At 48.1% G+C, this 22,765-nt stretch overlaps 1 long non-coding RNA gene across 1 annotated transcript in view; it reads left to right on the forward strand.

Annotated features, from left to right (window-relative positions):
* Nucleotides 1–13,694, forward strand: part of LOC119969262 — a 33,182-nt gene extending 19,488 nt beyond the window's left edge. Inside the window, exons 3-4 of the long non-coding RNA XR_005461322.1 lie at nt 10,914–10,993; nt 13,038–13,694. This is a non-coding gene — a long non-coding RNA (uncharacterized LOC119969262). The remainder of the gene's footprint in view (nt 1–10,913; nt 10,994–13,037) is intronic.
* The last annotated feature ends 9,071 nt before the right edge of the window (nt 13,695–22,765 follow it).

Consider the following 22,765-nt stretch of genomic DNA (forward strand, 5'->3'; position numbering starts at 1 on the left):
CCGGATTTGGATACCCACAAGTTAATAGTGGGGAGGGGGGGAATTGGAATATGGTGCAGAGCCGAAAGTGGCTAGGTCTCAGCCGCGATTGCTAGCCCAGTCGGGGGGGGAGAGGGGGCGAAGGGCTGCTCGTTAGCCAGGGGGGCAAAGGCGCTGGCTGGGCTCATGGGAGGTGTGGACCCATGGAGGTTCCTGCACCCGTGGGAATGGGAGTATTCGTTTTTCTCCCCGGTACATAAAGTGTACTCGAGAATAAACTTTTTCATGGTTGGGAAGGCGTTCTTGGCCAGGATCAAAGGGTTGGAGTATTCAGCGATATTGATTTCGGACCATGCGCTGCATTGGGTGGATGTGGTTCTGGAGAAGGGAGTGGCTCAGGGGCCGGAATGGAGAATGGACCTGGGGGATGTTAGGGGACCGCAGTTTTTGCGATAAGATTAGGAAGGTGATCGAGGAATATGTGGGGTTTAACAGCACATGGGAAATTTTACAGTTGGTGGTTTCGGAGTCTCTGAAAGCAGTAGGGAGGGGGAAGGTGATTTTGTTTAAGGCTAAGGTGGGCAAGGAGGAGAGAGAGAGGAGCACCAAAAATTGACAGAGATGCTGGAGGTGTATAAAGTACGTGGGGGACCCGGACCCGGCCTCTTGGCCAGTAGGAAGTAGCTTCAGGCGAAGTTCGACCAGTTGTCCACAGGGAAAACAGTACGCCAGTTGTGAGGGGGGGGGGGGGGGGGGCTCTCAGCATGGGAAGAAGGCAGGGTGCATATTGACCGACCAGCTCCGGAGAGAGGCAGCGACGAGGGAGATGATTCAGGTGTGGGATAAGATGGGGAAGCTGGTGGCGGCCCCAGAGCAGATCAATAAAGCATTTGAAGAGTTCTATAAGATGTTATGTAGGTTGGAACCAGTGGAAGAGGAATGAGAAATGAGGGAGTTCCTGGAAGGAGTGTAGTACCCAAGGTTGAAGAGTATAGGGTAGGCTTGGAGGGGCCGGTGGAGGAGCAGGAGGTGAAGGAGGCAATTGGGAGGATGCAGCCAGGGAAGGCAGCGGGACCGGACGGGTTCCCAGAGGAATACTATAAGAAATTTAAGGTTAAGTTGGCAACGCTGATGGTGGGAATGTTTCAGGATGCGATAGGTAAGGGGGTCGTACAGACATTGGGGCAGGCTTCAATTTCCCTGCTGTTAAAGAAGGATAAGGGCCTGGTGGAGTGTGGGTCGTTGGGCTCATATCCCTATTGAATGTAGATGGCAAGATATTGGCATAGAACATACAGTAGAGAAGGAGGCCATTCGGCCCATCGAGTCTGCACCGACCCCCTTAAGCCCTCACTTCCACCCTATCCCCGTAACCCAATAACCCTTCCTAACCTTGTTGGTCACTGAGGGCAATTTATCATGGCCAATCCACTTAACCTGCACATCTTTGGACTATGGGGGGAAACCGGAGCACCCGGAGGAAACCCAGGCAGACACGGGGAGAATGTGCAGACTCCGCACAGACAGTGACCCAGCGGGGAATCGAACCTGGGACCCTGGCGCTGTGAAGCCACAGTGCTATCTACTTGTGCTGCCCTGCAAAGGTTCTGACATTTTGTTTGGCAGCAACCCACTTTAGGTACTTGGTGGTGCAGGCGGCAAGGGACTGGGGTGCGCTCCGAAGGTACATTTTACTAGTTGGTTGGGGGAAGATGAAGACCAATTTGGCAAGGTGGGACAACCTCCCTTTGTCATTGGCAGGCTGGGTGCAGGCAGTTAAAATCAATGCATCACCATGATTTTTGTTCTTATTTCCGTGGCTGCTGGCCTTTCTATCGAAATCCTTCTTCAAAAGGTGGGCAAGCTAATGATCTTGTTTATTGTGGGCGATGGTGATTGTGGGAGGGTGGGGTGGCCAGGATTAGTAGTGTGGTGTTGCAGAGAGGGCAACAAGGGTGGGGGTGGGGGGGCTAGGCCTCCAAAACTTACAATACTATTATTGGGCGGCGAATGTGCAGAAGGTGCAGGCTGGACTAAGGAGGGTGGGACCCGATGGGTTAAGATGGAAGGGAGCTCGTGTAGGGGGTCGGAGTTGTGGGCGCTGCCAATGGAGCATTCCTCAATGGCACTGGGTGAATACCCGGTGAGTCTGGTGGTGGTGGTCATTTTAAAGATCTGGAGGCAATTTAGGCAATACTTTAAGATGGGGGCTGCGCCAGGATGATGCCGATTAGGGGGAATCATGGGTTCAGGCCAGGGAGGATGGATGCGAGGTTTCTGAGATGGAACGAAAGTGGGATTAAGGAAAGGAAGGATCTGTTTCTTGGGGGACGATTCGCGAGCTGGGAGAGATGTATGGGTTGGCACAGGGGGAAGGGTTTAGATATATGCAGGTTTGAGATTTTGCAAGGAAGGTTTTCCTGATATTCCCAAAAGTGTTGGTCTCCTCGTTGCTGGAGGTGGTGCTGTCAGTGGGGTGTTGAAGAAGGGTTGTATCAGGGGCAGCAGGGTAGCATGGTGGTTAGCATAAATGCTTCACAGCTCCAGGGTCCCAGGTTCGATTCCCGGCTGGGTCACTGTCTATGTGGAGTCTGCACGTCCTCCCCCTGTGTGCGTGGGTTTCCTCCGGGTGCTCCGGTTTCCTCCCACAGTCCAAAGATGTGCGGGTTAGGTGGATTGGCCATGCTAAATTGCCCGTAGTGTCCTAATTAAAGTAAGGTTAAGGGGGGGGTTGTTGGGTTACGGGTATAGGGTGGATACGTGGGTTTGAGTAGGGTGATCATGGCTCGGCACAACATTGAGGGCCGAAGGGCCTGTTCTGTGCTGTACTGTTCTATGTATCGTCGATTTATGGGAGAATCCTGGAAGAGGACAGAGTGTCTGGGTGGGTTAAAGCAAAATGGGAGGAAGGGTGGGGGGGCAGCGATGAAGAGAGACTGTGATGTGAGGTGCTGCAAAGGATGAATGCCTCAATCTCATGTGCGAGGTTGGGGCTGATACAATTGAAGGTATAGGGCGCACCTCACAAAAGATGCAGGGCAGCAGGTTGGGACAGTGGTTAGCACTGCTGCCTCACGGCACCGAGTTCCCAGGTTCGATCCAGGCTCTGGGTTACTGTCTGTGTGGAGTTTGCACATTCTCCCCGTGTTTGCGTGGGTGTCGCCCCCACAACCCAAAGATGTGCAGGGTAGGAGGATTGGCCACTCTAAATTTCCCCTTAGTTGGAAAAAATGAATTGGGCATTCTGAATTTTTTTTTAAATCAAAGGTGAGCCGCTGTTTGAGGGGATGGAGGATGTTTGTGAGCGATGTGGGAGGGGCTCCCCAAACCATGTTCACACGTTTTGGTCCTGCCCGAAGCTGGAAATGTATTGGCGGGAGGTATTTAGCACTATGTTGGGGGTTTTGCAAATGGAGGTGGAGCCCGGTCCCCCAGATGCCATTTTCAGGGTGTCAAACCGTCCCGAATTGCAGGTGGGTGCGGGACAGATGTTTTAACCTTCGCCTCATTGATTGCTCGTAGGCAGATCTTGTTAGGGTGAAAGTCAGTCTCTCCGCCCTGTGCCTCGTGTGGCGGGGGAACCTGCTAGAGTTCTTGACCCTGGAGAAGGTGAAAATTTGAGTTGAGGGGGCGAAGGGGGGACTCTAATTCTTGGGATTTGTTTATTATGCACTTTCAGGAGTTGGTTGCCGTTGAATGCTGTGGGGCAGGGGGGAAATGCCTTCTTTTCTGTTTTTTTAAATTCTATGTTTGATATTGTTGGGGTTGTTCTGTTTTTGTATGGCAAAAATGATGAAAATATGGCGAATAAAAATATTTCTTTTAAATGATTGGGTGAGAAAAAGCTTAAAGGAAGAAAGAAGATAGTGACTCAGATGATGATTCTGATTCCACGGAGGAGTTTGATTTAACTAGGTGTTAATTTAGTGCCCAGATTTACAGAGGATGGAGTTGAAAGATGTTTCCCATCATTTGAAGATAGCTGTGAAGTTGAAGTCGCCAAAAAATGCTTGGACCATAACGTTAAAGTTTCCTGATAGGTACAGCTGTGAATGTATGCACAGTCGGTCAGACGAGTATTCTGCAGACTATAGAGTGGTTAAAAAGGCAATGCTTATGAACTTGTCCCTGAAGCTTACCAATGAACATTTAGGATGCTAGCAAAGAAACCAGTACGTTTTTATTAGCATTAGAAAGGACACCTCAAAACCCATTGTTAGAAGCTGAATAATAAAGTGGCAACAGTAAAAGAATGCTTAAGCAATCCTCAGAAAAGGTTTGCCAGGAAAGGAAGTGGGTTTTAAAACTGTAGCAATGGTACAGATGAAATGTGTTCCCTCAGAGCCTACGAGGAAAGGGGATATGGCCCAGGATAGAAGTTTTCTTTGAATACTGCGCAAGAGAGTCGTCAGGCTACTAGAATTTCCATAGAATTCCTGCAGTGCAGAAGGCGACCATTTGGCCCATCGGGTCGGCACCGACCCTTAAAATATTTGGAATTAAATGTCTAATGATGACCATGAAACTATTGTCGATTGTCGTAAAAACCCACCTGGTTCACTAATGTCCTTTAGGGGAAGAAGTTTGCCACCCTTACCTCGTCTCACCTACACGTGACTCCAGACCCACAGCTATGTGGTTGAATGCCCTCTGAAATGGCCCAGCAAACCACTCCATTGTATTCAACAGTTACAAAAACACAAAAAGAATAAAGCAGATGAACCACCCAGTATTGATCCAGGCACCGGGAACTTTCGGTGGCGGCATATAGGTGCAGGTCGCACATTCATAGAATCATAGAATTTACAGTGCAGGAGGCCACTCGGCCCATCGCGTCTGCACTGGCCCCTGGAAAGAGCATCCCACACAAGCCCACGCCTCCTCTACCCCATCCCCTTAACCCCAGTTAACCTCTTTTGGACACCAAGGGCAATTTAGCATGGCCAATCCACCTAACCCGTACATCTTTGGACTGTGGGAGGAAACCAGATCATCCGGAGGAAACCCACACAGACACACGGGGAGACGTGCAGACATCACGCAGACAGTGTCCCAAGCCGGGAATCAAACCTGGGACCCTGGAGCTGTGAAGCAACTGTGCTGCCCACATTAGGTGGCTCCTGCTACACTCTCTTCTTTATGGGCTTTTATGCCTGGTGTCAGGGGCAGTTTGTGAATGAGTTGGCATGGGAAGTTATAAGGGAGACATAAACTGTCAAAGACCCAGAAGAAGGGTGCTGGAAAGAAGGGGCCAAGCGAAAGTCTGTCGCCGAGTGAGTCTGAAAGTCCTGCAGGAAGAAAAATAGCGGGAGTTGGTCCGCTCCCCTCACGGTGGAAACTCTGACCGAAGTAATGTCGGTGGAGTTAGAGAGGCTGTTTGCCAAGCAAATGGAGGGAGCTGATGACTGCACTGAAAGACTGGATGGAGGAGGCGATTACCCCAGTAAAGGCGACAGTGATGAAGATGTCGGTCAAGATGCAGCTGCAAGGCGAAAAGTTGAAGGGGATGGAGGAGGCATTGTCACATCAGAGCGACCAGTTCACTTCAATGGGTGAGGAGATGCAGAGGTTGTTGGAGGCCAACAAAGGGCTCCAAGCAAAGGTGGAGAACAGGTCAAGGAGGCAAAATCTGAGAAATGTGGGCCTGCCTGAGCGGGTGGAGGGGCCGAGGCCAACCGAGTTCTATGAAAAGATGTTTGCGAGTTGATGGGGGACGGTGGAGAAGCCTCCTGCTACGGGTTGGACAGGGCACATTGGTTGCTCAGGCCAAAGCCTAAAGTGAATGAGCCACTAAGGTCAGTTATAGTCTGCCTTCACAGGTTCCACGTGAAGGAGATGGTCTTGAACTGGGTGAAGCAGAGACGAGATGTGAAGTGGAAAGACGTTGATATATGAATATACCAAGACCTAACGGAGTAATTAGTGAGAAGGCAGGCGGCCTTTGGATGGATGAAGGCAGCATTGTATAGCAACGGAGTGAGATTTGGAGTGGTCCACCATGTGGAGTTGTGAGTGAGACACAACGCGAGGGATTGTTATTTTGAGGCGGTGGTTGCATTCATTAAGGCTGAAGGACTGGAACTGAGATGAGACTTTGGACTTGGTTGGTGGGGCGTTTTTCTTATGGAGGGTTTTCTATTTGATTGGGGTTTTGTTTTTCTGTCTCTTGAATGGGTTTTTTTGCTTACATTTGTTTTTTTTTTAAATGTATTTTATTACAAAAATGTATCAAAACAGGTTACAACAAATAAACATCCCGGGAAATATACTTCTCAGCAATCATACAGTCTGTACAAATTTTTTCCCCTTTTATTACCCCCCCCCCCCCTTGCGACGAACAGCTCCTCAACACAGTCACAAACATCCCCCACCTTTTCTCAAACCCCTCTCCACAGTCCTTTAACTCATACTTTGTCTTCTTCAACCGCAGGAAGTCGTATAGGTCACCCGACCAAGCCACTACACCCCCAATGGCGATGCTGACCGCCACTCCAATCAGAGAGGCGAAGGCCACAACATCGGCCTTCCTCCTCTCCATGAGCTCCGGCTTCTCTGAAATCCCAAATATCGCCACCAAATGGTCTGGGTCCACCTCCTCCCCCACAATCCTGGCTAGGACCGTGAACACCCCCTCACACACATCTGCTACCCCCTGGAAGAACCCATTCATTCTTGCCCGAGTCATATGTGCCCTGTGCACCACCTTAAACTGTATAAGACTCAGCCTTGCACAGGAGAGGGTCCCGTTTACCAGAAGGATGTGGATGCTTTGGAGAGGGTACAGAAACGGTTTACTTGGATGTTGCCTGGTATGGAGGGCATTAGCTATGAGGGGAGGTTAGATAAACTCGGTCTATTCTCACTGGAACGACGGAGGTTGAGAGGCGCTCGAGGTCTACAAGATTATGAGTGGCATGGACAGAGTGGATAGTCAGATGCTCTTTCCTAGGGTAGGAGAGTCAAGTACTAGGGGACATAGGTTCAAAGTACCTGGGGAAAAGTTTAGAACCGATGTGCGAGGCAAGTTTTTTTACACAGAGGGTGGTAAATATATGGAACACGCTGGCTGGGAAGGTGGTGGGAGCAGGTACAATAGCAGCATTTAATTTTTAAAAATAAATTTAAAGTACCCAATTCATTTTTTCCAATTAAGGGGCAATTTAGCATGGCCAATCCATCTAGCCTGCACATCTTTGGGTTGTAGGGGCAAAACCCACGCAAACACAGAGAATGTTTGTGTGGAGTTTGCACAGTGACCCAGAACCAGGATCGAACCTGGGACCTCGGCGCCATGAGGCAGCAATGCTAACCACTGCGTAACCATGCTGCTCTCGATAGCGGCATTTAAGGGGCATCATGACAAATATATGAATAGGGTGGGAATGGAAGGAGAAGTGCACACGGTTTAGTTTCGGCAGGTACCATGGTTGGTGCAGGCTTGGACGGCCAAAGGGCCTGTTCCTGTGCTGTATTGTTCTTTGTTGTTTAACGAGTGAGTGAGGGGCATAATGTAAAAATCTAAATACTATACAATGAACCGTTATTTATTCAGTCACCATAAATCAGGAGCCATAATATGTTGTGCCATAACACTTCTATCAATCTGAATACCCTCTGTCTAATTCACTGAGCAATGCCACACAGATCTGCTTATAAAATCTTTATATGTTCACACATTTTCTATCATTCCTCAGCTATACATCACATTCCAGGTGTCAGCAATTCGATTTTCTCACATGAAATTTTTTTTAAAAACTCCTTTATCAGAGTTACAAAGCCAGAGCTCAAGAGTGTGGACAGAGGCAAACCCCTAATCCAGCTCCTTGCTTGCTCCAAAATTCAATTGAAATTGAATCCAATTCATGGTCCCCTCCACAAGAGAGACATACCAGATCCAGGCATATACCTGATCTCATGCTCATCTTGGCCAAAAGGCCGAGAAGCTATGTCAGATGGAATAATTTGTCTGATTTCAAATTATCCTGCTTGTACCAGAGAATCTACTTGTTAGAAATTCAGATTAACTTTGACATCTAATATGGCTGATGATCAAATGCTTGGTTCAATCCTATTTGGTACACAATTTGGCTGGCCGTAAGTAAACATTTTACAAAACATTAAAATATGAAAAAAATTGCCTGCCATTCAGAGTTTTTTTATTAAATTTAGAGTTCCCAATTAAGGGCAATTTAGCGTGGCCAATCTATCTAACCTGCACATCTTTTTGGGTTGTGGGGGTTAGACCCACGCAGACACGGCAGAATGTTAAACTCCACACAGACAGCGACCCGGGGCCGAACCCAGGTTCTCAGGGCCATGAGGCAGCACTAACCACTGCGGCCCCACCCTGCCCCAACCATTATCACAGTTTATCAATACCTTTGCAAAAAGATTTTGACTGCTATATCAATTAAAGATAAGGAAAGCATACAAGGATATGCCTTATGTCCAATTAAAATCAGAATTCGGTACAGAGAATTCTCTGTTCTGACCCACATGTTTACATCGATTTAGATATTGGGCAGGTAAAGGCACATACTGGATCCAAAGGCAATATAAAGGCGACATGGTGGCAAGCACTGCTGCCTCACAGCACTAGGGACCCGGACCTAATTCCAGCCTTGGGTGACTGTGTGGAGTTTGCACGTTCTTCCCATGTCTGCATGGATTTCTTCTGGGTTTTCGGTTTTCTCCCCAGTCCAAAGTTGTGCAGGTTAGGTGGATTGGCTATGCTAAACTGACGCTTACTGTCCCTTAGGTTAGGTGGGGTTACAGGGATGGTGAGTGGACCCGGATAGGGTGCTCTTTCAGAGACTCGGTGTGCCGAATGGCTTCCTTCTGTGATCAGGCTTATTTACACTATGTCTCTGACTCTGAAGAGTATAAAATTCAAAAATGTATCACTTCTAATTTGACAGAGCCTTGTCCTGTTAGAGTAATTGTTTGGCTTATGTGGGGTGAAAATACTATTATGCCCAAGTGCAAATTTTGTATATATAGTATACTATATATTATATTAAATGTGGGTATACCCACTCCATGGGTTACCTCCCATTTAACTCCTGTCCAGTCCAAGCTACAACCTGTTTCCTATTGCTAAACTACTTTCCACCCATACTGTGACAATAATAATAATCTTTATTATTGTCACAAGTTGGCTTACATCAAGACTGCAAAGAGGTTACTGCGACCCCTAGTCGTCACCCTCCGGCGGGTGTTCGGGTACACTGAGGGAGAATTCAGAATGTCCAAATTACCTCACAGCACATCTTTCGGGACTTGTGGGAGGAAACCGGAGCACCCAGAGGAAACCCACACAGACATGTGGAGAACGTGCAGACTCCGCAGAGTGACCCAAGCCGGGAATCAAACTACTCCAAGCTTTACACAAGCCTCCTTAAGATATCTGCCTGAACTGTTTTGACATAGACAAATTGCAATATCCAGCCACCGATTTAATTAACATTTCACAAAATGTCACAAATCTCAGGACGACTTAAGATATCTTTGACTTCTCACAGCCAGTTCCTTTACAGTTCTGTGACTTGAAATGAACAGTATCCTGTTCTGCTCTCAGTTCCTCTTTGTTCCTTTAACTTCATGCTCCCTGGAAACTCTTAATTCCTCTCATTTCCTCAGGTACCGGTCCTTCAGATTTCTGGAACAGGCTTTCTTGACCGATACTCCAGTGTACTTCTTTTCTTCTAGCAAAGCTGAGTTGTTCCCTCTCCAAGTGCCTGTCACCAACAGTGTTTGCTTCCAGCTAAAACTAAAGAACAAATTAAGTTTTTAAAAAATTTAAATTTAGAGTACCCAATTCATTTTTTTTCAATTAAGGGGCAATTTAGCGTGGCCAATCCACCTACCCTGCACATCTTTGGGTTGAGGGGGTGAAACCCACGCAAAAACGGGGAGAATCTGGACAGTGACCCAGAACCAGGATCGAACATGGGACCTCGCCGCCGTGAGGCAGCAATGCTAACCACTGCACCACTGTGCCTAAATGAATTTTTTTTTAAACCTTAGTAGGGCCTCTAGTCACCAAGAAACTATATTTACTCTTCACACCATAGCACCCCTCAATCACAGCTGGAACATCCCCACCCCACCTACACACACACACACACAAACACAGTTTTGTCCAGCATGAATCCAACTTTGGGCAGCACGGTAGCATTGTGAATAGCACAATTGCTTCACAGCTCCAGGGTCCCAGGTTCGATTCCGGCTTGGGTCACTGTCTGTGCGGAGTCTGCACATCCTCCCCGTGTGTGTGTGGGTTTCCTCCGGGTGCTCCGGTTTCCTCCCACAGTCCAAAGAAGTGGTTAGGTGGATTGGCCATCATAAATTGCCCTTAGTGTCCGGTGGGGTTACTGGGTTATGGGGATAGGGTGGAGGTGTTGACCTTGGGTAGGGTGCTCTTTCCAAGAGCCGGTGCAGACTCGATGGGCCGAATGGCCTCCTTCTGCACTGTAAATTCTATGATAAAAAAAACTATAGGTCCCTTCCAGGCACAGAAACATTAATCTCACCAAAACTTATTTCTAATGTTTATCAAAACAAATATAAATCCCATAAAACTACCTTAGTTTTCCTGACACTTGGAACAATTGCTATTTTAAAAACATGCTTTTAAATCCTCTCATAATTATGCTTTCCATGAGCATGTTGCATTTAGTCTTGTAACTAATATTTCTAATGTTTGCACATGATACCAAAATAGGAGGCATTAAATACTAAAGGTTGCAACTAGTTTTTAAAAAGGGTTGGTATGTTTTAAGTGGACCTTATTTATTTGTCCTTTGATACAAAATGTCCATTCTGGATACAATGCACCCTGAAGTTGTGTGTGGAAAAAGTCCAACTACCCACCTACTCAATTCAGCAGCAGATGGGAAGCAATTTAATCAATACAACCTCCTTTGCATTTTCAGAAATCATTCCATCCTGCAAGGTCAAGTTATGTTGTTTACAGCAACACATCATTCTGTAAAATCAAAGAAACCTACTGGAGGTGAGTTGCAGTCATAAAAAGTGGTAATATGCTTTCTGGACCAACAGTGGTTGAAAATCCTGTTTAGTTGGTTAGTTATTTGAGCTAGATACGGATATAAGAACTATAGAGAATATAATTACAAACACTTTTGGATACTAGGAAGTATTTATTTTCAGAGTCATCAACCTCAGGAGCAGACTGCCAAAATATGCCTCAAATATGGATTTGTTGCTGGGGTTGATGGACGAGTTCCTGGAGATATCTAATTATGGAGCCAAGTCATGGAATGGTTGCAATTATTAGTATCAGGTATCAGAGCAGGGTCATGAAACTTAGTTGCCTTTGGGAATCAACATGCTGAATCATGACTCAGACTTAATAGATTATTTCCTCCTTTTTTTCATATGTTCATGCAACTGAATTGTAAATCATTTGCAAGGACGTAAGATATATAGGCAGGATAGGTTGGAGACAGACAGATTCATGGCATATATTGGATAAATCTAGAGCACTAACATTTGAAATAAAATATTAGATAACAGAAATTAGGAGGCGGCCATTGGTCCTTGATCCTGCTACGTTATTCACTGATCATCCAACTCAGTAGCCTAATCCCACTTTTCCCCCATATTCATTGATCCCCTTCGTCCCAAGTGCTGAGACTTAACTGCTTCTTAAAAAACATACAATATTTTGGCCTCTTGGGTAACTGATTCCACTAGTTCACCACTATCCGGGTGAAGAAATTTACCATCTGTCCTAAAAATCTACCCCATATTCTCAGACTGTGACCCCTAGTTTTGGACAAACCCACCATCAGGAACATCCTTCCTGCATCCACCCTGTCTAATGCTGTCAGAATTTTATAGGTTTCTATGAGATCCTCCTTCATTCTTCTGAACTCCAGTGAATACAATCCTAACCGATTCAATCCCACCACATACATCAGTCTGGTAAACCTTTGCTGCACTTCCTCGAGAGCAAGAACAACATCGTTCCTCAGATAAGACCAAAACTGCACACATTACAGGTGTGGCCTCACCAAGGCCCTGAATAATTGCAGGATGACATCCTACTCCTGTATTCAAATCGTCTCACTATGAAGGCTAGCATACCATTTGCCTTCTTTACCACCTTCAGTGACTTGTTTACGAGGACACGGAGGTCTCAATGCACAGTCTCCTGCCCTAATTTATGACCTTTCAGATAATAGTCTACCTTCTCATTTTTGCGAGCAAAATGGATACCCTCACATTTATTCAAATTATACTGCATCTGTCATTCATTTGCCCACTGACTCAACTTGTCCAAATCACACAGAAGGGGATCTCTGCATCCTCCTCACAGCTCACCCTCCCACCCAACTTGGGTGTCATCTGTAAATTTGGAGATATTACATTTTGTTCCCTCATAAATCATTTATAATGAATAACTGGGGTACCCCACTAGTCACTGCCTGACAATTATAAAAAGACCTGTTAATTCCGACTGTTTCCTGTCCGCCAACCAGTTTTCTATCCATGTCACTATCCCTGATCCCATGTGCTGTAATTTTACACACCAATCTCTAATGTAGGACTTTGCCAAAAGCGTACTGAAAGTCCAAATACACCACATCCACTGGCTTACTCAACAATTCTGCTGTTACATCCTCGAAGAATTAAAGTAGATTGTCAAACATGACTTCCCCATCACAAATCCATGCTGACTCTGACCTATTCTGCCACTATTTTCCAAGTGCTCAGCAATAAAATCTTTAATAATGGATTCTAGAATTTTCCCCACTGTGTCAGGCTTCCTGGTCTTCTCTACTCCCTTTTTAAATAGTGGATTGCATTAGCATGATAATTTTGCAAAATTGCTGTACAGGTACGATCTAAACCAGGATAAAAGAAAAATACTGCATATATTTGAAATAAAGTGCTCACGTCATGCAGCATCTGAGGAAGGAAACAATGTTTAAAGTGGATGATTTTATTGGAACTGGGAAATTTTAGTGATGTAAGATTTTATTTTTTTTGTTTATTAATTTGGAGTAACCAATTATTCTTTTCCAATTAAGGGGCAATTTAGTGTGGCAGTCCACCCAACCTGTACACCTTTGGGTTGTGGGGTGAAGCCCACACAGACACGGGGAGAATGTGCAAACTCCACACACTGACTCGGGGCCGGGATCGAACCCGGGTCCTCAGTGCAGTAGGCAGCAATGCTAACCACTGTGCCACCCTTGTGATGTAATATATTTTAAACTGAGGGTGGGAAGACAAGCAGCAAGCAAAAACCAGAAAAACAACAAAGGCAATCGAAGAGATTACATGACAAGCACTTCGGGTGGCGACCATGGAGTGAGCGGTCGCACATTTCGCAGCTCCCGTTCATGGTGGTCTTTTTCTGGCCTTTACGCTGGATTGTTCAGGAATTTTGTGGAGGAAAGGTGTAGAAGCGAGCACAGAAGAAAGGGACCCCTAGTTTATGGAGCTGCGGCCCAGAAGCAATTGGAAAAGAATGAACCAGGTGGCTGCGAGGGAGGAGTGGACAACGCACGTGGAGATGGCGGAAGAACAGGATCGGACCCAGTCATCTCAGTTGTTGATAACAAACAATTTTTAATTAGGTATTTTTGGCATAACAACCACAGTACAAAAAACAGCCGCCGACATCCGTCCCTCCAAGGCCCGCCTATTTAACCCCCTACTCTGTACTCCCCGAGCCCCCCCTCTTTCTCTCCTCCCCCCCCCCCCCCCCCCCCCCCGCTGACGATTAATTCCCCGCGAGGAAGTCAATGAATCGTTGCCACCTCCAGGCGAGCCCAGACACCAACCCTCTCAAGGCGAACTTGATCTTTTCCAGGCCGAGAAAGCTCGCCATGTCGGTTAACCAGGCCTCCAACTTCGGAGACCTAGACTCCCTCCAAGCCAGTAGTATCCGTTGCAGGGCTACCAAGGAGGAAAAGGCCAGAACATCCTCCTGAACACACGGGTCCTCCAACACCCCAAAGATCGCTACCCCTGGAGAACCCACGGAAGGCGATGGGCCTGGACGGGATCCCTGGTCGTGCACTCAGAGCCTGCGCATACCAGCTGGTAGAGGTATTCACAGACATCTTTAACCTATCCCTACTCCACTCCGAGGTCCCCACCTGCTTCAAGAAGACCACCATCATACCGGTACCAAAGAAGAACCAGGCAACATGCCTCAATGATTACCGCCCGGTGGCCCTGACGTCAGTTGTAATGAAGTGCTTAGAGAGGCTGATCATGAAGCACATCACCTCCATACTCCCGGAACACCTTGACCCACTTCAATTCGCATACCGTCGCAACCGGTCCACATCAGACGCCATTTCCCTGGCCCTACACTCATCCCTAGAGCATCTCGAAAACAAGGACTCCTACATCAGACTCATTTGTTGACTACAGCTCCACCTTCAACACCATAATCCCAGCCAAGCTCATATCAAAGCTCCAAAACCTAGGACTTGGCTCTCCACTCTGCAACTGGATCCTTGACTTTCTGACCAACAGACCAGTCAGTAAGAATGAACACCAACACCTCCTCCACAATAGTCCTCAATACCGGTGCCCCGCAAGGCTGCGTACTTAGCCCCCTACTCTACTCCCTGTACACACATGACTGCGTGGCAAAACTTGGTTCCAACTCCATCTACAAGTTTGCTGACGATACGACCATAGTGGGCCGGATCTCGAATAACGACGAGTCCGAATACAGGAGGGATATAGAGAACCTAGTGGAGTGGTGTAACGACAATAATCTCTCCCTCAATGCCAGCAAAACTAAAAGAGCTGGTCATCGACTTCAGGAAGCAAAGTACTGTACACACTCCTGTCAGCATCAACGGGGCCGAGGTGGAGATGGTTAGCAGTTTCAAATTCCTAGGGGTGCACATCACCAAAAATCTGTCCTGGTCCACTCACGTCGACGCTATCACCAAGAAAGCACAACAGCGCCTATACTTCCTCAGGAAACTAAGGAAATTCGGTATGTTCACATTAACCCTTACCAATTTTTACAGATGCACTATAGAAAGCATCCTATCGGGCTGCATCACAGCCTGGTATGGCAACTGCTCGGCCCAGGACCGCAAGGAACTTCAGAGAGTCGTGAATACCGCCCAGTCCATCACACAAACCTGCCTCCCATCCATGGACTCCATCTACACCTCCCGCTGCCGGGGGAAAGCGGGCAGCATAATCAAGGATCCCTCCCACCCGGCTTACTCACTTTTCCAACTTCTTCCATCGAGCAGGAGATTCAGAAGTCTGAGAATACGCACGAACAGACTCAAAAACAGCTTCTTCCCCACTGTCACCAGACTCCTAAATGACTCTCTTATTGACTGACCTCATCAACCCTGTATGCTTCAACCGATGCCAATGCTTATGTAGTTACATTGTATATCTTGTGTTGCCCTATTATGTATTCTCATGTATTTTCTTGAATTTTGTTTAATTCCCTTTTCTTCCATGTACTGAATGATCTGTTGAGCTGCTTGCAGAAAAATACTTTTCACTGTACCTCTGTACACGTGACAATAAAAAAATCCAATCCATTTCCACCCTTGTCTTTAGTACCCTGGACATGATATCCGCGAACCCCTGCCAATATCCCCAAAGTTTCGGGTATGCCCAGAACATATGTTCGCTGGTCCACCCGCACATCTGACACAAGTGTCTTCCACCCCAAAAAATCTACTCATTCAGGCCACTGTGATGTGTGCCCGGTGCACCACCTTAAACTGGATCAAGCGGAGCCTTGCACATGTAGCGGTCACGTTGACCCTGCTCAGTGCCTCCGCCCATAGGCCGTCCTCCATCTTATCCCCCAGTTCCTCCTCCCACTTACACTTCAGCTCCTCTGTATGTATGCATCTCTTCCGCCCCCATTAATTCTTTGTAGATGACAGATGTTTTTCTCCCCCACCCAACCCCTAGACACTACCCTATCTTGAATCCCTCTTCGTGGCAGGAGTGGAAAGGATGGTACCTGCCTGCGTAGAAACTCCCGCACCTGTAGATATCTGAAATCATTCCCTGCCTTCAGCCCGAATTTCTCCTCCAGCGCTCTTAAGCTATGAAAGCTCCCCTCCAGAAACAGGTCCCCCCCCATCTTCTCAATCCCCGCCCTTTGCCATTCCTACCTGAAATCCCCCATCTAAGCTCCCCGGAGTGAACACATGATTGTTGCATATTGGAGACCAAACCAACAGATTTCCATTGACCCCAGATCCTCGGGGCCGCCACCACCATGGGCCTGGTGGAATATCTCACCAGCGGGAACGGCAATAGTGCTGTTATCGGTGCCCCTGCATGAGACCGCTTCCATCCGCTCCCAAGCCGCCCCCGTCCCCACCACCCACTTCCTTATCATCGCAATATTGGCCGCCCAGTAATAATTACCAAAATTTGGCAGGGCAAGCCCCCCCCCCCCCCCCCGATTCCTCTCGAGCATCACCTTCATCTGTGGGGACTTACCCACCCAAACAATGTCCAAAATGATTTAGTTGATCCAATTAAAAAAGACCGCATTATGAAAATCGGGAGGCATTGGAACACAAATAAAAATCTCGGCAATATCGTCATTTAAAAAAATGAATTTAATGTACCCAATTCATTTTTTCCCAATTAAGGGCAATTTAGCATGTTCAGTCCACCTATCCTGCACATCTTTGGGTTGTGGGGGCGAAACCCACACAAACACAGGGATAATGTGCAAACTCCACACAGTGACCCAGAGCCAGGATCGAACCTGGGACCTCGGCGCCGTGAGGCAGCAGGGCTAACCCACTGCGCCACCCCAATATCGTCATCTTAACTGTCTGCACCGTTGGTGAGCTTCTTACATGAGAAGTTCACCCAACAGCAGAAGGGGAGCACGGAGGACCTGTCCCTGGCGGTGGACTCAAGCAAGGTGGTGGTTGACCGCGTGGCAGCCCAGGGATAGGTGATCCATAGGTTGGAGGTGCTGGCGGAGGAGCAGGAGGAACAGTCCACCTCGGTGGCAGCAGAGATTGGGAAGCTGCGTGACCAGCAGAAGAGACTACTGGAGAAAGTGGAGGACCTGGAAAATCGTTCTTGGAGGCAGGACATCCGGATCGTGGATCTGCCGAATAGAATCGAAGGATCGGATGCTTGTGCGTATGTGGGGAAGATGTTGAAGGTGCGTTTGATCGCCTGTTGGAGGTGAATCGGGTCCACAGGGCACTGATGCGTAAGCCCCAGGGGAATGAGCCGTCGAGGGCAATGGTGGTATGATTACATAGTTCCTGGACGCGGAACGCATTATGAGGTGGGCCAGGCAGGCGAGGCGATGCACTTGGGAAGATGTTGAGATCTGGGTGTATCAGGACCTGGGAGCAGAGCTTGCGAAGAGGAGGGGGGGCTTTAATAAGATCAAGTTGGCCCTATACAAAGCCCTATATAAAGTTTGGTCTACTGTCCCCAGCTCACCTATGGGTGACCTATGGGGGCCGGGAGTGGTACTTTGGCTCCGCCGCGGACTTTGTAAAGAATAGACTGGCAGGACAAGGAGGACCTTGAACTTTGACTGAGGTCTGAACTATTGCCCTGTAAATTCTTTGGGTTTGCATTGTTTGGATTTATTTTGTGGGTTTTGCTTTTTTTGGTCCTAGAACATAGAACAGTACAGCACAGAACAGGCCCTTCGGCCCTCGATGTTGTGCCGAGCAAAGATCACCCTACTCAAACCCACGTATCCACCCTATACCCGTAACCCAACAACCCCACCCCCTTAACCTTACTTTTTAGAACACTACGGGCAATTTAGCATGGCCAATCCACCTAACCCACACATCTTTGGACTGTGGGAGGAAACCGGAGCACCCGGAGGAAACCCACGCACACACGGGGAGGACGTGCAGACTCCGCACAGACAGTGACCCAGCCGGGAACTGAACCTGGGACCCTGGAGCGATGAAGCATTTATGCTAACCACCATGCTACCCAAAATCCTGTTTGGGGTTAGGCTGATATATAGTTCTTTGTTAAGGGAGGAAGGGTGGGTCTGTTTGTTTTTGCTTCTTACATTTGACGATTGTTTCAAATGTTTGCACTAAGTGCGGAGGGGGAGGGAGGTTTGGGTGGTGGGGGGGGGATTACATTACTGACGGGGAGGGGACTTTCAAGGTGGGGGAGGAGGAGGGTTGATGACGGTAGATGCCAGAGGGCGGACCAGGGGAGATGCAGGGCATAGGCCGCACACTGACCTAGGAGAGGTTATGGTCGATTGGCAGAAAACTCCTCATTTCAGGCCCATAAGGAGAAGGCCGAGTGGGTGGAGTTAGACAGGTTGGTAGGTGAAATTTTACAGGTATAAGAGGTATGCAGAGTCTCCGGATGACGGCCTTTGAGAGGAGCATCAGACTGCAGCTGGAATTTGGGCTCCTGTCCACAGGTAAGCGGAGGGACAACTTAGGAGTAAAGGGGGTGGTCTATGAGTATGGGGAAAAAGGCTAGCAGGATGCTGGCGCATCAGCTGAGGAAACAGGAGGCAGTGAGAGAGATTGAAAAAATAAGAGATACGGGTGGTTTTAGATCCACTGGGGGTAAATGATGTGTTTCGGAAATTTTATAGTGGGTTGTATAAATCGGAACCCCCAGGCAGGGAAAAGGGTATGAAGCAATTTCAGGAGAGGGCTGGAATTTCCAAGGGCAGATGAGTTGGTGGAAGGTTTGGGAGCCCCAATTGGGCTGCGGGAGATTATTAGACGGATTGGGGGCGATGCAGTCTGGTAAGGCTCCAGGTCCTGACGGATACCCGGTTGAGTTTTATAAAAAGTGTTCCGGGCTGTTGGAGCCGCTTCTGATAAGAACATAAGAACTAGGAGCAGGAGTAGGCCATCTGGCCCCTCGAGCCTGCTCCGCCATTCAATGAGATCATGGCTGATCTTTTGTGGACTTAGCTCCACTTTCCAGCCTGAACACCATAACCCTTCATCCCTTTATTCATCAAAACACTATCTATCTTCATCTTAAAAATATTTAATGAAGGAACCTCTATTGCTTCACTGAGCAAGGAATTCCATAGATTCACAACCCTTTGGGTGAAGAAGTTCCTCCTAAACTCAGTCCTAAATCTACTTCTCCTTATTTTGAGGCTATGCCTCCTAGTTCTGCTTTCACCCGCCAGTAGAAACAACCTGCCCGCATCTATCCTATCTATTCCCTTCATAATTTTATATGTTTCTATAAGATCCCCCCCTCATCCTTCTAAATTCCAACGATTACAGTCCCAGTCTACTCAACCTCTCCTCATAATCCAACCCCTTCAGCTCTGGGATTAACCTAGTGAATCTCCTCTGCACACCCTCCAGTGCCAGTACGTCCTTTCTCAAGTAAGGAGACCAAAACTGAACACAATACTCCAGGTGTGGCCTCACTAACACCTTATACAATTGCAATATAACCTCCCTAGTCTTAAACTCCATCCCTCTAGCAATGAAGGACAAAATTCCATTTGCCTTCTTAATCACCTGTAAACCAACTTTCTGTGACTCATGCACTAGCACACCCATCTCTCTGCACAGCGGCATGCTTTAATATTTTATCGTTTAAATGATAATCCTGTTTGCTGTTATTCCTACCAAAATGGATAACCTCACATTTGTCAACATTGTATTCCATCTGCCAGACCCTAGCCCATTCACTTAACCTATCCAAATCCCTCTGCAGACTTCCAGTATCCTCTGCACTTTTCGCTTTACCACTCATCTTGGTGTCATCTGCAAACTTGGGACACATTGCCCTTGGTCCCCAACTCCAAATCATCTATATAAATTGTGAACAATTGTGGGCCCAACACTGATCCCCGAGGGACACCACTAGCTACTGATTGCCAACCAGAGAAACACCCATTAATCCCCACTCTTTGCTTTCTATTAATTAACCAATCCTCTATCCATGCTACTACTTTACCCTTAATGCCATGCATCTTTATCTTATGCAGCAACCTTTTGTGTGGCACCTTGTCAAAGGCTTTCTGGAAATCCAGATACACCACATCCATTGGCTCCCCGTTATCTACTGCACTGGTAATGTCCTCAAAAAATTCCACTAAATTAGTTGGGCACGACCTGCCCTTTATGAACCCATGCTGCGTCTGTCCAATGGAACAATTTCTATCCAGATGCCTCGCTATTTCTTCCTTGATGATAGATTCCAGCATCTTCCCTACTACCGAAGTTAAGCTCACTGGCCTATAATTTCCCGCTCTCTGCCTACCTCCTTTTTTTAAAACAGTGGTGTCACGTTTGCTAATAAAGGCTTGTAATTAGTCTAAGGAGCTGGGAGTGCTTCCCCTCAACGTTTCGCAGGCATCGATTTCCCTTATTTTGAAGCGCAATAAGGATCCAGAGATGTGGGTTGTGTAGGCCAATCTCCCTGTTAAATGTGGATGCAAAATTGCTGGCAAAGATCTTGGCCATGCGCATAGAGGATTGTGTTCAGGAGATAACCAAACATAATTTGTGAAGGGACGATAGCCGACGTCCAACATTAGGCGGCTCCTAAATGTAAATGATGCCTGCGGCAGGGGGGGGGGGGGGGGGGGGGTGTGAGGTCAAGGCGGTGGTGGCCATGGACGCAAAGGCCTTTGACCGGGTGGAGTGGAAGTACCTGTGGGATGTCCTGGAAAGGTTTGGGTTCAGGCAGGGATTCGTGAATTGGGTCCGATTGCTATATCAGGCACCGGTGGCGAATGTAAGGACCAACCGGGTTTGATCACAGTATTTTAGTCTGTGCAGGGGGACAAGACAGGGTTGTCCACTCTCCCTACTACGGTTTGCCCTGACTATAGAGAGTTGGCAATGGCATTAAGGACATCGAACATTTGGCAGGGGATAGTGAGAGGGCAGGTAGAGGAATTTGGCCGGTTCTCAGGTTACAAACTGAATACGGGCAAGAGTGATGTTTTTGGGATCCAGGCAAGGGGGCAGGAGAGGTGACTGAGGGAGATGCCGTTCAAAGTGGTGGGAAGGAGTTTTAGGTACCTGGGGATTCAAGTGGCAAGGAACTGGGGTCAGCTTCATAAACAAAATTTGGGCAGGGCGATTGAGCAATGAAAGGGGACTTCCATAGGTGGGATGTGGGGGGGGGGGGGGGGGGGGGGGGAGGGGAGAGAGAGAGAATGTACAAACTATGACGATGACAGTCTTCCCGAGATTGCTGTTTGTATTTGTCTCCCAATTTTCATCCTCAAGACATTTTTTAGGAAGATGGACGTGACGATCTCGGGTTTTATATGGGTTGGGAAAGCCCCGAGGGTGAATAAGGTCCTTCTTGAGCAGGGGCGCGGTGAGGGAGGCTTGGCCCTTGTGAACTTTATTAACTATTACTGGGCAGTTCTAGTTAACGTGTACGCGCCCAACTGGGACGACACGAGCTTCATCCAAAAGACCATGGCAGAAATCCCGGACATAGCGACGCACCGACTAATCATGGGGGGGACTTCAACTGTGTACAGGACCCAACGACGGACAGATCAAACCCCAGAACGGGGAAAACCTCAAACATGGCAAGGGAACTCAGCCACTATATGGAGCAGATGGGAGCAGTAGACCCCTGGAGATTCGCCCACCCGGGGGAGAAAGAATTCTTTCTTCTCCCCAGTACACAACGTGTACACCAGAATTGACTTCTTTGTGGTGGGGAAAACGGTGCTTCCAGAGATAGACAAGGTGGAATACTCCGCAATTGTGATATCAGACCACGCTCCACACTACATGGATGTGCGGCTAGAGACGGGAAGGGCCCAGCGCCCCAAATGGAGGTTGGACGGTGCCTTACTAGCTGACAAGGCCTTCAGCGAAAGGATAGCGCAGGCCATAGCGGAGTACACTGAGATCAACCAAAACGGGGAGGTCTCACCCTCCACGTTCTGGGAAGCGCTTAAGGCCGTACTAAGAGGGGAAATCATAGCCTACAAAGCGCAAAGAGATAGGGAGGAAAGGGTGGCTAGGCAGAAGCTGGTCGACTCCATACTGGAGGTAGACCATAAATACTCCGAGGCCCCGACTGTAGAACTCCTGGCGGAGAGAAAAGAATTACAAAGGAACTTTGACCTGCTCTCCACCAGGAAAGCAGTACACCAACTCCGCCAGGCACGCGGGGCCCTATACGAACACGGAGACAAAGCCAGCCGCCTGTTGGCCCACCAGCTGAGAAAGCAGGCAGCCAGCAGAGAAATTGCGCAAATCAGAGATACCAGAGGCACGTTGGAAACAGAACCAGAGAAGATTAACAAAACCTTCAAGGCCTTCTACCAAGAGCTGTACACCTCAGAGCCCCCAACGGGGAAGGCTGGGATGAACCGGTTTCTTGACGGACTGAACATACCAGTTGTGGGAGAGGGCAGAAAACGGGATCTGGAAGCACCACTAGCACTGGGAGAGATCATGGAGAGCATTAGCTCCATGCAGGCGGGGAAGGCGCCGGGACCGGACGGATTCCCGGCGGACTTCTACAAAAAATTTGCGACAGCGCTGGCCCCGCACATGCGGGAGATGTTCACAGACTCGCTAGCTAGGGGCACGTTGCCACCCACGTTAGCACAGGCCTCAATCTCGCTGATACCTAAGAAAGACAAAGACCCAACGGAATGTGGGTCATACAGACCCATATCTCTGCTGAATGCAGACGCCAAAATACTGGCCAAAATCCTAGCCAAAAGGCTAGAAGACAGTGTACCTGAGGTGGTCACAGAGGACCAGACGGGCTTTGTCAAAGGTAGACAGCTGACCGCGAACATCAGGCGCCT

The sequence above is a fragment of the Scyliorhinus canicula genome, chromosome 7, assembly GCF_902713615.1.
Source record: "Scyliorhinus canicula chromosome 7, sScyCan1.1, whole genome shotgun sequence".
Classification (NCBI taxonomy): Eukaryota; Metazoa; Chordata; class Chondrichthyes; order Carcharhiniformes; family Scyliorhinidae; genus Scyliorhinus; species Scyliorhinus canicula.